Genomic DNA, 15602 nt, shown 5'->3' with positions numbered 1-15602 from the left:
TAGAGAACACTAATAAACAAACCGTACAAAATATGACTGACACTATAAGCTCATTAATTAACTAAATAATGATTAATTCATATATGTGATTCCAAGAGAATCCATAGAACTAATCAATAGTTTTTGCCTTGAATCATATTGTGGTTATGATCTTGGGACAATAGAACTAATCACAAACTATCACAAACGATTGGTATGCAATGGCAGTAGTTTATAGGAATGCCAGAAATTTATTTGAATACTGTCCAATATTTTTTTAAATACTAAAAATAAATGAAAATTAATTGTTCTATCTTGGAAAAAATCCAAGCAAATATCAAGATTTTTTATCTATTGAGTTCTCTCCAACGGGACTTCATTTTGTTTACTTTTTTTTTTTTTTTAGAAGGTAACTAAAATTTATTTCCTGAAAAGAACACTACAGCCAGGGACAAGATGTCCCCTGATATTGTTTGAACGATTACATAAGCCACAACCAAAATACAAAAAGGAGAAAACAAAGAGCAAGTACAACACTTAGGCTCTCAAGAAGACACACAAGATATCAACTCTGTCCACGCCTTCTTTTGCTAACTTATTGGTAGGCTCTCGAGAAGACACACAAGATATCAACTCTGTCCACGCCTTCTTTTTCTTTTGCTAACTTATCGGCAGTAGAATTTCATCAATTTCGAAGCAAGGTCCACAGCTCCTATTACATGCCCAAGCAATGGTGTTTGCAAATCCCCCAAGCCCAAAAAGTAATAGCCCGAGGTTATTAGCCGCGAACCATCTAAGCCCAAAAAGCAGAGCCGCGACTTGTGCTTCATTTGCGTCAGAAAAACCTGCGGGTCCCCGAATAAGAGAGGATAATCTCCCCATTGTGCTAGTAGCAATTTCAATGACAAAATAATATAAGTAGGTAGTAAAACTTCCGTACGAAAAATCCAAAACCAAGAAATATTGCATTTACAAACTCGACAAATTGATAGTCTCCAATCAGTCTCAAGAAATAAACCTACACCATATAAGTTACGCTTCATCAGTAGGGAAAGTCTTTCCTCTCTGAAGGCAACATAGAGAGATTCATGAAAAATAAATTTGAAGTTTGTTAAAACAGCAGCCACCAACCTCTCCACATACTCTTTCAAAGAAGAGTAATATCCATTTGCTCAAGAAACCTAACGCCAAATTTACAAATAGATTAGAAACAGGTTTGGCATCCAATTCCGAGACCAATTGAAAGCATAACATATAAATCTAAATTTATATTTTTGTCAATATTTGCATTATAAAAAGCTCTTGTGCTAATCTCATGTAAATTGAGATCATAAATATAAATCTAAATATACCTTTTTGTCAATATTTGCATAATAAAAAGTTCTTAATTACATTCATCTCATGTTCATCTTCACTTAGCCACAAACATTTAAGAAAGAAATTATGGAGCATCAGGGTCCAGTCAACCAACCATAGACAATTCACCATCAACTCCCGTAATTAGGAACAGTAGTTCCAGGTAACAAAATTGGACCCTAAACATAGTTTTGAACAAAAATATTGAGAATTTAACATGTCATAAAAAAACCACTGTGAAATACGAATAAAATATGTTTGGCGTTCTGCAGCATAGTGAACCAGCATAGTCGCCAAGATGGGAAGGCCCAAAAAGGATATCCAAAAACCAACTCAAGGTTAAAGTGAGCCTCTCTGCACCTAAATTTTATTCAAGCCTTGAACATCCATCTCACTTCTTGGATACAGCATGCAAATAGATAGTCTCCTCCACCAAGCGTCTCAAAGTGCTGATGAAGCTTTGGATCAATAACTTGAGTGATTGATGCAAAATGCATTTGCAAAGGACAATCGGGGAGCAAGGATCACTCATTCCTTGGCTGTAACCAACATCTTCAACAAAAATATCCCAAACCAATAATAAATATTCTCCCTTCTCCTTAAACACTAAATTCTTGTCAGTACGAACCGCATCGAGTCCTATTTGATGCAGGGTAAGCTTCCATGGGATTACTTTCTTGTCCCGAGGAACACTGTTTGCAAACTCTACCTTTTCCAACCTAAATCTTCATAGCAAACAAACGCCTGAATCCAACATTTTACAGAGACAATAAGTCAGACAACAACCTAAAAAGAGAACAATTAAGAAAAATCTATTACTATGTCTCAATGTCAAACACATAGCCTAGGACATATATATTGAATAGAAAATCCATTGAAAACACGACCTATTGAATCATTTCAATTTCGATTAAAGGAGTCATATATTACAGATGTTATGTCCTGCAAATGAGCCTATGAAAGAATAAAAATCCAGTCATATTATAGATAATATTTTGTAAGGATTTAAAGGGCAGCGAACATTTGTTTGTGTCATAAGAAGTTTGTGCTTGTAAATAAAATTTATAAATATGGTTCAATATGTGGTAGGGGTTCAAATTGGGTCGGGTCAGGTTGGGTTGAGCTTATGCTAAAAAATGAATAGGAATCAATCCGAACCTTACCCGATTTTAAGGTAAAATCTCAACCCGAATTCCCGAAAATTGTCCTGAGTTCCACCCCTAATATGTGAGCCAATCTACCAAGGGGGAATCACAGCACGACGATGGGTCTTGATAATCATCTTAGTAATGGAAAGAGGGGGACTGCTCCAACTTAGTCGTTACAATATTAGCTTCATGGTATATCTTCTTTTTTTCCCTTGGTGATTTTTGACCTGGTGTGGACCCCGATCATGAGGACGAGTGCGGCGAGGGACGCGAGATCCCTCCTGCGATCCTCTAAGATCTCCACAACGTGAAGGAGAGCTCTACCAGGGAACTCTCGGAACGGATGCCACCCTCACAGCATAGCTCGAGTGGCGATATAAAAAGAAAGAGATATATCTTGATCCGGAGCCAGGGCTCGAAACCGAGATATATCTAAAAATAACTCAGAGTCGCCATCCATGGACAAGCCATGGAACCAAAACAAATGCTCTGTTTGCAATGGATAACCAGAGATACAAAAGGTCCGTGCCTGGTTACGAATGGGGAAGGGGTTAGGCGCCCCCAATTCGCCCAAGTGCAAGCACCTGGTCTCTTATGCCATTTATTATTAACTCCAAAGAAGTTTGGGTAAAAATCATATGAAATGGGAACAATCATCAGGAATCGTCTACCTAAGCATGCATTTCCTGATGATAAAATAATAAGCGCATAAAATGAAATGAAAGATGTGTCACCTAAGCATAGCTAGGTTATGAGTGACATGCCTAATGGGTGTCTAAATTCTGATGTGCAAACACATGCAAGCTATAGCTAAAGGTATAGGATCAGTACAAGAAAGTAAGAAAACACATCAAAACATACGATGACTACACAACAAATCCTAAGACTCTAAATTATTAGCCCGAGTCCTCAGATGGTCTGGTATTCATCCAAAGAAGCCTACGTATCCCCGCCTCCACGAGAATCAAGGCAACGTAGTTCTTCGCGCCTATTCTAAGCTATGATGCCTAAGATACCTAGCCCTCTATCCTAAACTCGATCTAAAAGACCGGACCAATTATTAAAGTTTATTGTACGATTATTTAAATTCCAGTGAATTGTGAATTTTAGGACACCCTATATGCCCTAACTAAATGCAGATTAGCCATAGGCTAATGCAGGTGGTTCTTACAACCTATGTGTGACTAGGCTGTATTTCCTAAGGAAAACCAAAGGTGGACTAGCGTATCCTATTCTAGTCATCACTCGGCGATGTGGATCGCCGACTGATCGGACGGAGGCGCTCCTATAACTCTAGGACAGACCCCTAACTCTAAAACAAGCACACAGCAAACAAACAATCAAACAACCTATCAAAAGAAAAACCCTAACTCTAAAACTCTCTATCTAGGAGAAACTCCTAATTCTAGAGGAAGATCTTTTGAAAACAAGATTTTAAAGGTTTTTGAAGAAAGTTTAAAACATTTATTTATAAAAAAAGTTTGGCTGGACTTGGGATGTAAATCCCAAGCTGCACTACGTACCTCGTGAGAGAGGATCAAGCCAACGTAGTTCGAAACGAACTCTCAAACTACGCTTCTAAAAGAAACACTCAACACTTTAGATTTTTAAAGGTTTTTTATGTTTTTCAAATGTTTTTGATATTTTCTAATATTTTTGAGTTTTAAATTTCTAATGTTTTTTGGATTTTAAAGCTTTTCCAATGCTTAGGACCTTTAAATGTTTTCAATCTTAAAGGGAACACGCAAGAACAACCATAAACTAGGGCAAAGCCCTAAATCCAAAAGGGGAAACCCCGAATAAGCAACTAACGCCTCAAAGAGACGAACCACAACAAGAAAGATAGCGTCCCAAGAAGAGAGAAAACGATCCAAGATCCCAAGCAAGCAAAGCTCTAATAAGACTGAGTTAGTCTCTAATAAGAGCGAAGTAATCAACAACTCTAAAGGAAAAACTCCGAACTAACAACACTAAAGGGGGGGAACAAATGAGTCAGAGACTCTCTAATAACACTACCGAGTTAAAGACTCATTCTAAAAGAGGAGGCCACTCTAACATGAAGCTAGGTAAGCCTCCTAAAGGGGAAACTCTCTACAGGAGACAAGGCTTGTCTCCGAGACACAAATGACGTAAAAAGGAATAAGAGACCCTGTGCATATTTGGCAAAGGCAAAACACCCAGCCGGGCATGACAGCTACCTAGCCCTAGGGTGCAACAAATGTGCAACCCAATACCCATAAGGGTAGGGGTATGAAGCCAAGCCGAGTAGGGTGTTCTCCCAAAACCAAACGGCGCACAAAGAGGACTAACGAGAGAATGAGACCGGGCGGGTCTCCCAAACACACACAAAGATGGGCTCCAAGTAACCTTATCATTGCCCTGAGAAGGGTTCTAACTAGTTAAATACTCTAAGAGAAGGAAATCCCTTAACCTGCAAAAACTCTAAGGCAGGAAGGGAAGAGGTTGGCTCAAGAAACGTTCCGTCATAGCCTGATCCTTGAGGACAGGAACTCTGAAACTGAATCCTCAGGCGAGGACTAAAGAATTGACGAAATCGTCGGAGTTGGGAGTTCGGATTCCGTTGGAGTCAACAGAGCTGAAGATAAATGATTGAAAGCTCACACAGTAAACGGACGATGTGAAGGCGCAAATTGGATCGGGCGCGGTCTTGGCTCCGGCCAAACTACCGGAGAAGAAGATCAAGGACTCTTCCCCTCCTCTTTCTGCTATTTTCCTCCCTCTGGTTTTTCTTCGCGAGAGAGAGAGATCGGAGGGAGACTCATCATGAGTCATCATGAGGGGGAGAGAAAAATGAGAGTGGTTGTCCCCCTCATGTCCCCCCCATTTTCTTAATTTTTCAACAAAAATAAAAATAAAAATCATTACATGCATCGGATACCAAAAGAAAACAAAAAAACATACTCATTACGCCCGTTTTAAAAATCAAAAGAAAATGATGATGTCCTTTTTCTTTCTTTGAATACAAGCGGGCCCCACATCAGCGGGCCCCACACAAGCGGGTTCCACACACAGCGGGTCCCACATCAGCGGGTCCCACACAAACGGGTCCCACACAAACGGGCCCCACACAAAAGCGGGTCCCACACAAGCGGGCCCCACACCAGCATAAACGGGTCCCACACAAACGGGCCCCACATCAGCGGGCCCCACGCCAGCGGGTCCCACACAAGCGGGCCCCCACACAAAAGCGGGTCCCACACAAGCGGGCCCCACACAATATGCCGTGACAAATCAACTAGAACAAAAGAAATGAAAACTAGCAGACCTATTCAAAACCAAAATAATCAAAGTAACAGACTCTTCCTATCATCAAGAATTACAGCAGCACTCCATGATGAATTTGCAAGAAGAAATGAGAAAAATATAAGTAAAACCCTTACCTGAAACGGTGATTGACCGGAATCCGATTGGATTGATCGGAGAAATAGCTAGAGAAGATCGGAAAAAATGGAAGAAGATAGGGGATGGAAGAGTGCGATGGCTAACCGGTGGTGAAGTGAAGAGACCGGTTGGAAATGGATGGAGCTCCGACGAAATCGTCGGAGAAGATGATCGGAGGTGAATACTCTCAGATCCTCTCTCTCTCTCTCTCACAGATTTTTTCCTTTTTTTTTTTCCTTTTTTTTGTGTTTTTTCTTCTGCTGTTCTCCTCCTCTCCTTTCTTTTTTTTTTCTCTGGTTTCTTTTTCTTTTTCTTTTTTTCTTTCCTCTGTTTTTTTTTCTTCTGTCCTCTGGTTCTCGTTCTCCTCCCCTTTCTTTTTTTTTTCTTCTGGTTTCTTTTTCTTTTCTTTTTCTTTCCTCTGTTTTTTTTTCTTCTGTCCTCTGGTTCTCGTTCTCCTCCCTGGTTTTTTTCCCTTTGCGAGAGAAGAGAGCTTGAGTGGGGAGACCATCATGAGGAGAAGAACTCATGATGAGTTTGTCCCCCTCATGTCCCCCCATTTCCCTCGTATTTTGCAAAAATAAAAATAAAAAAAGAAAAAAACAATCATCACATGGCATTGGATGCCATACGAAAACCAAAACGCTATTAAAAAAAAAGAAAATGATGACATTCCTTATTCTCTCCTTGAATATGAGCGGATCCCACATCAGTGGGCCTCACACAAACGGGTCCCACACAAGCGGGCCCCACACAAGCGGGTCCCACAAGAGCGGACCCCCACACGAGCGGATCCCACATCAGCGGGCCCCACACAAGCGGGTTCCACACAAGCGGGCCCCACACAAGCGGGTCCCATATCAGCGGGCCCCACATTCATTCATTTTCCGCCTGACCTCGGGATTTCATTCGAATACGCGGGTTTAGGGTCCTGTCAAAATGGGGTGTCTACACTTAGCTCGTTCGCTAGGCAAACGTGGTCGGATCTTGACGAAATTTCACAGGGACCTTGGTGGGACCCTAAGCTAGCCCAGGGTGCAATTTGGGACCCTAACGCACTGATTTGGGAAAGTTAAGCACAAAACATTGAGGTGCAGGGCACGGTCAAAATGGGGTGTCTACACCTGGGTTAATGAACATTTTCTATAGAAAGATGGAATTTCTACTACCCATGTTTAGTCAGTTAATCAATCACCCAACAGCCAAAGCTTCAATAGGACTAAAATCCAAACCTAAAGCTTCAACTTAACGAAGTGAAGATTATAAGGTTTTTCTTTCTTTCTCTATTAGAGAAATGATTTTTTTTTTCTAGTGATCATTGCAAACTTAAACGCCACACTGCCACATCATAAACCCAAACTTTTCAACCGGACTAAAATCCAAACCAAAAGAGCTTCAACTCAACAAATGCTCTCTAATTTTTATTCCTTTCTATTATAAGATGATGATTTTTTAATGATCATTGAAAACCAAAACATTCCGTAGATAGATTTACCCAATGAAGGAAAAATTTATTCCTTTCTATTATAAGATGATGATTTTTTAATGATCATGGAAAACCAAAACATTCCATAGATAGATTTACCCAATGAAGGAAAAAGATTATTGGAAACCAAAACTCTATACTGTCAGATCATAACCCAAACTTTTCAACATGACTAAAATCCATACCAAAGAGCTTCAACCTAATGAATACCCTCGAAGTTTTCTTCCTTTATATAAGAAGATGATTTTTTAATGGTCATTGAAAACCAAAACATTACATAGTTAGATTTACCCAATGAAGGTAAAAAAAGATAACCTCATTCCCAAACAGAAAAATCATGTCCAAGCATGTATATTAATCCAACAAACAATAATGGGACTCTAGATCAATGAAAATAAGCAAACATATCCAATTTGCATGTGTTCAGGGTAAATCAAATAAGAAACCTAACATGTTTTGTGTTGATCTTAGCAAACAAATTACAGAAAGATGAAGTTTTTAACCTTCTGTCCTTCTTCATTATCGATAAAAAGATGAAGTTTCTACTACCCATATTTAGTCAGTTATTCGATCACCCAACAACCAACGCTTCAATATGACTAAAATCCAAACCTAAGAGCTTCAACTCAACGAATTGAAAGATTTACAAAGTTTTTCTTTCTTTCTCTATAAGCAAATGACTTAATTTTTTCCAATGATCATGAAAACCCAAACTTTCCAATAGGACTAAAATTCAAACCAAAGAACTACAACTCAATGACTTCCCACTCTATGTTTTCTTCCCTTCTATAAGAAGAATTTTTTAATGATCATTGAAAATCAAAATTCTTCATAGATATAATGAATCAGAGAGATAGAATCCACACCACAGGAAGAATATCTCTAGTCTACAAAAAAAAAAGACCCAAACGGACAATATACAGAGACGAAAAAATAAATATGAACACACCACACACCACACACCACAAGAAGAATATATCTGATCTAAAAAAAAACCAAATGGACAATAGATAAGAGGCAGAAAAACCATAAGAAATCCCTTGGTGTGCCCATGCACAGTTGGATTGAATCCCTATAAACCGAACAAAGCTGCTTTGAAACGAAGAATAATTATTGTTCCTTTACAACATTCTTCTTCGAGAGTTGGAACATCTTGCATGTTGCTATGTTCGCTATAAGTAGCCAACATTTAAAGAACAATATTGTCACCCTAAAGCATCAAATAGAGTACTCTCCGTATCATTATTTGTTGTTTCATCATTATCATTAGCTTTTTTAAAAGGCCGATAGCATCTCAATCATTGGTAATTCTGTTTGTTCATATCTATCTTTAAACTCACTAACAATATTCCTTTGACTAACTTTGCAATGTTCTAGATGACAAACACAGCCCCTAACTATAGAGTATATTCCTTTTTTTCTTGTTTGGAAACAGTTTCCTTTTTAATTATATATGGTCCTTTTACAAATATGCATTGCATGTTAATGCCCTGCTTACTCAGGTGGACTGAAATTTGTGGGAGCACTTCTTAAGTGCTTCTCGTAAACATAAAATTAGAAGGCTGGTGATTCTCTTGTTGTATAGCTAATACTTACTTTCACTCTGCTTCAGTTATTTGAGTTTCTTAAGAACAGGGAAAAACCAGCGAAAGAAATCAAAGCAGGAATGGCTACAATGGGGGTGTGAAGTCGGAAAAGAGGAGAAGCAAGGGAGAGAAAAAGGAGAAAATAAATAAATATCATACACAACATCAGGGAATAAGCTATATTCATGATCCTATAGTCAGTAAAACTTGTGAATTGGGGAAGGAATAAATCACAAAAATAACGAACACTACCATGTATACCTTGAGTATTCAAGTCATGGGAACTTTTAAATCTTCATCTGATCTGATACTTTATTCATTAAGGTTTTGAAGCATTAACAGAGATACAAAATCTATTACATGGTGATCCAACTCCACCCACAACATTGCAATTAGTGTCTGCAAGCAGCAAACCAAGAAATGTTGTAGCATGGATGATCATTTTCTTAGAGCTTGTATAGTTCCATCAATTTAGTTATGTATTAGGGAACACAATTCAAATCAAATTCTAGTACATGGAAACGTACCTTTCTTGATCTTCGCATGAACCATTCCACCAGCTCCAACAATTTTGCTCTTGCATGCATCCTGCTCATTGCATCATATTAATAGAAGATAACAGGTGTGCAACAGATGAATAAATTTTCAAAAATTGGAAAAGTAGCATCTAGAGCATAAGGGAATAAGATATATTCTAGAACTTGTAGCTAACAAAAATTGTGTACTGGTGAAGGAATAAACTGCAAAAAGAACAAATACTACCATGGATTCCTTGAGTAACCTAGTGTAAATACCTACAACCAAGCTCATATACTACTCAGAGAAAAGAACGTGTATGGAGAGAGAGATTGTGTGTGTGTGTGTGTGTGTGTGTGTGGTGTGTGTGATTAAAATACCTATAAAAATTTCCTCAACCAAAATAACATCATCTAGGGTTCTCATAGTGGATGCTTAAAGGGTCCTGATGTTGTTGGCAAAATCGCCTACTCCCCAAAGGTATCCGGTAAGCTTATCACCTAAAAAAGGTATCAAATCAAGAAAGTAATGAGATTTCCATGATCAAATAAAAAAAAACAGTTACTCAAAAAGAAGGAATAAAGAAAACATGGAAGATCAGAGTATTTCCAATTGTCCAAATAATTGCAATCCATGAGCAAGAATAGACCCGAGGTAAATACAAGCTGCCAAATATGGAAAAAAATACAAACAATTGCAAGTTCCAAAATAACAGTGTGCATCTTAATTTTTAAACAACTGCAAGATACAAATACCTCTACACAGCCATGATGATCATGGTGTGACCTTTTTTTTTCATTGATTTGTTGGGTTATTGGATAACCAAAGTAAGACTTGTTGAATTGGAATATGGAGAAGCTAAAGAGATATGGAGAAGATTTAATTGAAAATTAAGTAAAACCAAATTAATGCTTCAATAAAACTCAAATAAACCTAAGAGCATAAATGGTATATGGAAATAGTTTGGAGTTAACTATGAGAATGTGCAAATAATGTTTGTAGATTAAACCTGGTGATAGCTACTGGACATATGAGAGCCACAGCTAATTTGCACTGTCATAGGCTTTTGTGAGAAGACGGGGAGAGAAAACATATTTGCAATTGCCCGGGTTCTGTTCTTTGCTACCTACAATCAACAATGTCACATTTGAATCCATTTCAGCGTATAAAGACTACTTGTTAGACATTAAGGAAAAGCTTACTATTCAAATAAATAGAATCCAGACTGTAGTTTATAAAGCTCTTCTTGATGCACATTGAAGACCTCCTGTTCTACATCAAAAAGCTTTATAGCCACTTAAAAAATTTCATTACAAAAAAACAATTGTTTGTCCTGCATCAGAAGGCCTTATAAGTATGTAAAGTTGAAAGATATGATAATCATTGCTTCCCATGGCTCTATATTTTGGTTCCCACCCTACGCCCAAATATTGGAAATGATCAAACCCTTCTTCGTCTAATTGAATATTAGGCATCATAGAGCAGCATTTGGAGAAATGGATAGAGCAGCATTTGAAGAAATGGATTTCTTGATGGCTGGAATGACTGACCGTGACAAACAAACCATGGATATCCATTTTTCATCCTATAAAACAAAATAATCATCTCTTACTTCACTAAAATAAAATGTACCCTAAAAATTCACATCACTAAAATAAAATGTGCCCTAAAAATTCAGCTGATCAAACCCAAGTCTCAGAAATTCAAAATAGTAAAAATACCCATAAAATAAAATAAAGTTTGAGATTTTAAACCCTTACTTTATGGTCATGATTTTCTGTATTCAAGTTCTCTGCAACTTCCAGTGTCCTTTATGCCATTTTTTACTCACTTGCACATGAGACTCATCTTTAGAAACGCCATTAGAAGATTCAGAACCTGGAAAAAAATGGAAAAAAAATAAATAGATAACCAGATTAGAGAACATGAGATTCATGAAATGTTTACAGAAAAAAAGAAGAAAATTTATGAAAAAATGATGAAAACTTATGTTCAGAGGCAAAGCAAGAGATGAAAAATGCCGAAATGGCCCGGCCCGGATAGAAGACGCAGACCAAATTTTCCTCTTCCCTGTTTTGTTTTTATTACACGTAAAAAGTAGGAAGGGAAAACCGGGACACGTACAAAAGCTAAAAGCTAGGAGACGACACCTGCGATGTGCGAGAGACATGTGGCGGGGAAAAAGCAAAACTACTGAAATGACAAATATGCCCAGGCAAAAAAGGACATAGCAGGAAAGCAGAGGAAACCCAAGCCGAGGATACAGACGGAATTAACCAACGTCAAAGCACGTGACGAAGATTCAACATTCAAGGTAAATCACTAAGGAAATGGCAAAATTGTCCTGGCCAAATTGGGACGTAGGAGGAAGATTTAAAAGACAAGGGTAGGGAATTATGGCAAAAGTTGGTTGACGAAATTTCAGGGCTTTAGGCTTTTAGAATAGTAAGGATAAGGATTCTCTCAACTACAACTACTAACAAGATTGAGGAGCAGGGGAGAGGTTGAGGAGCCAAGAGGGTGAAGGAAACCGCCATATCTATGGATTTTCAATTTCTTATTTCCACAGCTTATTTGGAAATCTGATTTTTTTCAGTGTCGGTCGCTGAATTGGAAATTCAAGGATTTGATCGGGATCCAAATGTCAACGCAAAAAGGGCTGCAAATTTGAGAATTCCAAATCAAAATCTTCTAGGCATCCAAACGGGCCCTTAGGGATTTTCATCACTTGGCACACCCAGCAGACGGTTTAGATCAACTATAGGTTGGGCCCACTGGGTAATATGATCGAGGTACTCGCTGAACCCAGCATTTACCTTACATGCCCTTAATTATAGTTGCAACCATTGAATAGGGGGTTGGTACCTTCTTACTACCTACCAATTCTTAGCAGTAGTTGAATGGTTAGGACCATCATTAACTGGCAAGTCACAATTTTAAAGCCTAACCCCAGCTTGCACATCTAAAAACAATATTCACAATTGCCGGGGGTGGATTTTGGTGCAAATAAAATATATAGTTTGGATCATTAACAAGTGACTGCAGATGATCAACCCTTAGAATGGATCCCACAATAAACATGGTTGTATGTCTAATCAAGACCGTTGATCCTGTAGAACCATCACGACGCTCACCACAGTATCCGGGTCTCATCCAAAATGGATGTTCCATACACAAGATAAAGGTTCAGACGGAGATAGCTATGATCGGACCCACTGGTTGCCAGTGAAGTATGATGCCGTAAAACAGACCATCAAGAAGAAAATGGGGTATGCAAAAACAGCCAATACACACACACACACAGACTGTGTAAAGCATGCCTCTTGAAGTACTTCCCCTAGAATTTACATTAATGGCTAGACAATAGAGTAAGGGTGTCCACTGAGTACATGCTGAGTACATTCTCTGGCTCTTTAGGCAGATACTCATTTGATTCAAAAGGAAAAATCTGAGAAAGATCAGCTCTACAGTAAGTAATCCATCAAAGATACTCGGACAATTCAAAACTATACTATAGAATAGGCGAATTTGTAGGAGACATGGAATAGCCACCCGAAAAATCTTAGAAAAAATCAGCTCTGGTGTGAGTAATCGTACAGGTTCGCTCAGCTACGAAGCCAACATCATCTATGAAGAAGAGGGTAGGCGAGCAAGTTGACGACAACACCACTGGAATGTGACAGAATATACACAGAAACATGGTTTGATGTAGGATTGCTGATGGTTTCCGTTAGTCTCTGATAGAATTGCTGACAGGTTGTGTTGAAGGAGGAGTCTCTGGTAGTGCGGCGGGGTGAATTTATATGGTCTCTAACTCTAGGTTGAAAGTATAATTGCTAAATTGGGTTCTGTTTAATGGGTTTTGAGGCAGAATTTCTGGAACTCAAACAATTGTAGAGGGGATGAGATTTGTAACTGGAGTTGGAGGTGGAGTGGCTGAATGGGTTGTGTTGATGAAGGGGCCACGAAATCCGCTCAGGGGGGTATGGTGCAGGGGCAGGGTGTGCAATGAAAGTGGGGATGTCTTGCCCAGGCATCAGCACCGACACACCTTTGGTGTAGACGGACATCTGCACCCAAAACTACAATCTTCATAAAAATGAATCCATAATGAGATGAGCAATATAGCCCAGTCCGTTGCAAGATCATTAGATGCGAGCATTGCTTCCAATCTCATCAAACAGTTAAAGCAAATAACAGTTCATTGGAGTAGGAAACCCATAGAACTTAAAACCAATCACACAGTAAAAGTTCAAATCTTGTTTAGCAAATCACTAACAGAAAAAAATCCGGTGAGATCCAAACAATCATACGATATATCCAAATTTTGAACAGTAAATCATTAACAGCAAAAATCAAGGGTGACCATAAATTCGCACCCCTTTAACGTGAATTGATGTTAAAAAACATTTAGGGGCCGTTTGGATATGCGGATTTTAGAATCCAGGTTTTTAGTTTGAAAACAGTGTAAAAGAGGGTTCATGATCAAGCAGCTAGATGCTGTCCTGACAGCGTTTCTAGGATTTTAAGTGAGAAATTCAGGTTTTAAAAATCTCTCCTCTATTCTGAGATTTCTAAAACCTGGAAATATTGGAGGATCTGTTACTCTCTTGCTGACGGAAAGAAGGGCGAGAGGTCAACAACCAGTCAAAAACGACAGCGGGTTCGCTTCTTCTCTTGTCTCTTAGCTACAATTTTGAAGAAATCCCGGATTCTAAATCCCGCGTAAGGGGCCGTTTGGATACGCGTATTTTAGAATCCTGGATTTCCTCAAAATTGTTATTGGGAGACAAGAGAAGAAAGAGAGCAGCTGTCGTTTTCTGATTTCTAGCCCTTCTTTCTAACAGCAAGAGAGCTGACGACTGCCCCACTTTTCCAGGTTTTAGAAATCGCAGGATGCGGGAGAGATTTTCAAAACCTGATTTTCTTACTTAAAACCCAAGAAATGCTGCCAGGACAGCATACCAGCAGCTTGATCATGACCCTCTTTTACACTGTTTTCAAACTAAAACCCGGATTCTAAAATCCGCGTATCCAAACAGCCCCTAAAAGTCTGCCACATACTCTCCTTTAAATTGGTGTGAATTATCCTACAGGGGGTGCGAATTTATCATTGCCCAAAATCAATCATACGATATATCTATGATGGCAAGATGAGGTGAAAATAAAGAGAAATCATGCGGATTTTCGTGGTTCCCTTCCAAAGGAACCTATGCCAGACGAAGCCAACAAGGAATTTTCACTGTGCAAATTGCAAAAGTGCTAGACATGTTTCCACCTTTATATGTCCAGTAGATATTTTGATGGGCCCAAAAACAGGAGAAACAAACTATGATTACAATCTTTCCACTATGGGAGAAACAAAATAAGATTACAATGAGATTAACCCAATCCCACAATCCGTTATCTTCCCTCACTCAACACAAAGATCACACAAGCTCTCTTCACCCCTCACACAACCCAGCAGAAGACAACAAAACGTTTCTCTTCTTTAAGTAGAAACAACTCTCTTTGCAAAAGGCATACAAGATACCTTATATACACTAAAAGACTAAAGATGGTGCTAGACATTACATGAACTAGTAAAAGTGCACGTGCGTTGCAACATGCTAGTACCGAAAGAACGAATGGAGAAGTTTGTCATTAAAAAGAAGCAAACAACCTTTGTCTATAAGATGAACACTGGAAGTTGAAGAACCATAATCAAGAAACAATATCTTACAAAATGGAGGTAATGAAATTAGAGCAATGATAGAGCCCTTTTGATGCTCATCAAATGTAAATGATTTTACTTTTTCAACCGATTTTAACCGAATTTAAAATGTAACTGAAAATGACGTGGATCCAATCAAGAGCCCTTTTTTGGCTCTTTATGCAAGGGCTCCCTTGTATCTATCATTCCTCATGAAATTATAATGTTTAAAGACCAACAAAAAGGAGAAAATCTGATTTGAATATTCTTTAGCTTTCATGCATCTCTAAATCAAAAGTGAATCCCAGCTTCATTTCTTCTCTCTGTAAGTGCGTCACCTCAACCATTTATTAAAGCTCATTCCTTGGAGTCCACCTTTTCTCCTCAGACCTGAAAATTCCACATTTATTAGTTAATATGTAGTTACAAACTGTGTTCTT

The 15602-nt window shown here is 38.6% G+C and overlaps 1 long non-coding RNA gene across 3 annotated transcripts in view; it reads right to left on the bottom strand.

Annotated features, from left to right (window-relative positions):
• Positions 1–1276: 1276 nt before the first annotated feature.
• The window catches only part of LOC143883553 (uncharacterized), a 28371-nt gene continuing 14045 nt past the window's right edge, over positions 1277–15602 (bottom strand). Inside the window, exons 1-8 of one of the 3 annotated variants that reach the window (XR_013252423.1) lie at positions 11457–11502; positions 11231–11348; positions 11021–11055; positions 10673–10737; positions 10480–10596; positions 9851–9970; positions 9482–9542; positions 1307–2079 (exon numbers count right to left, since the gene is read on the bottom strand). This is a non-coding gene — a long non-coding RNA (uncharacterized LOC143883553). Of the gene's footprint in view, positions 2080–9481; positions 9543–9850; positions 9971–10479; positions 10597–10672; positions 10738–11020; positions 11056–11230; positions 11349–11456; positions 11503–15602 lie in introns of those variants that run through there. The other 2 variants (XR_013252421.1, XR_013252422.1) reach the window with 2 other exon arrangements.

Source organism: Tasmannia lanceolata, unplaced genomic scaffold (assembly GCF_043159265.1).
Source record: "Tasmannia lanceolata isolate RefF3 unplaced genomic scaffold, GAP_Taslan_0.1 ptg000008l, whole genome shotgun sequence".
NCBI classification, from domain to species: domain Eukaryota; kingdom Viridiplantae; phylum Streptophyta; class Magnoliopsida; order Canellales; family Winteraceae; genus Tasmannia; species Tasmannia lanceolata.
This window is presented reverse-complemented; position numbering and strand designations above follow the sequence as displayed.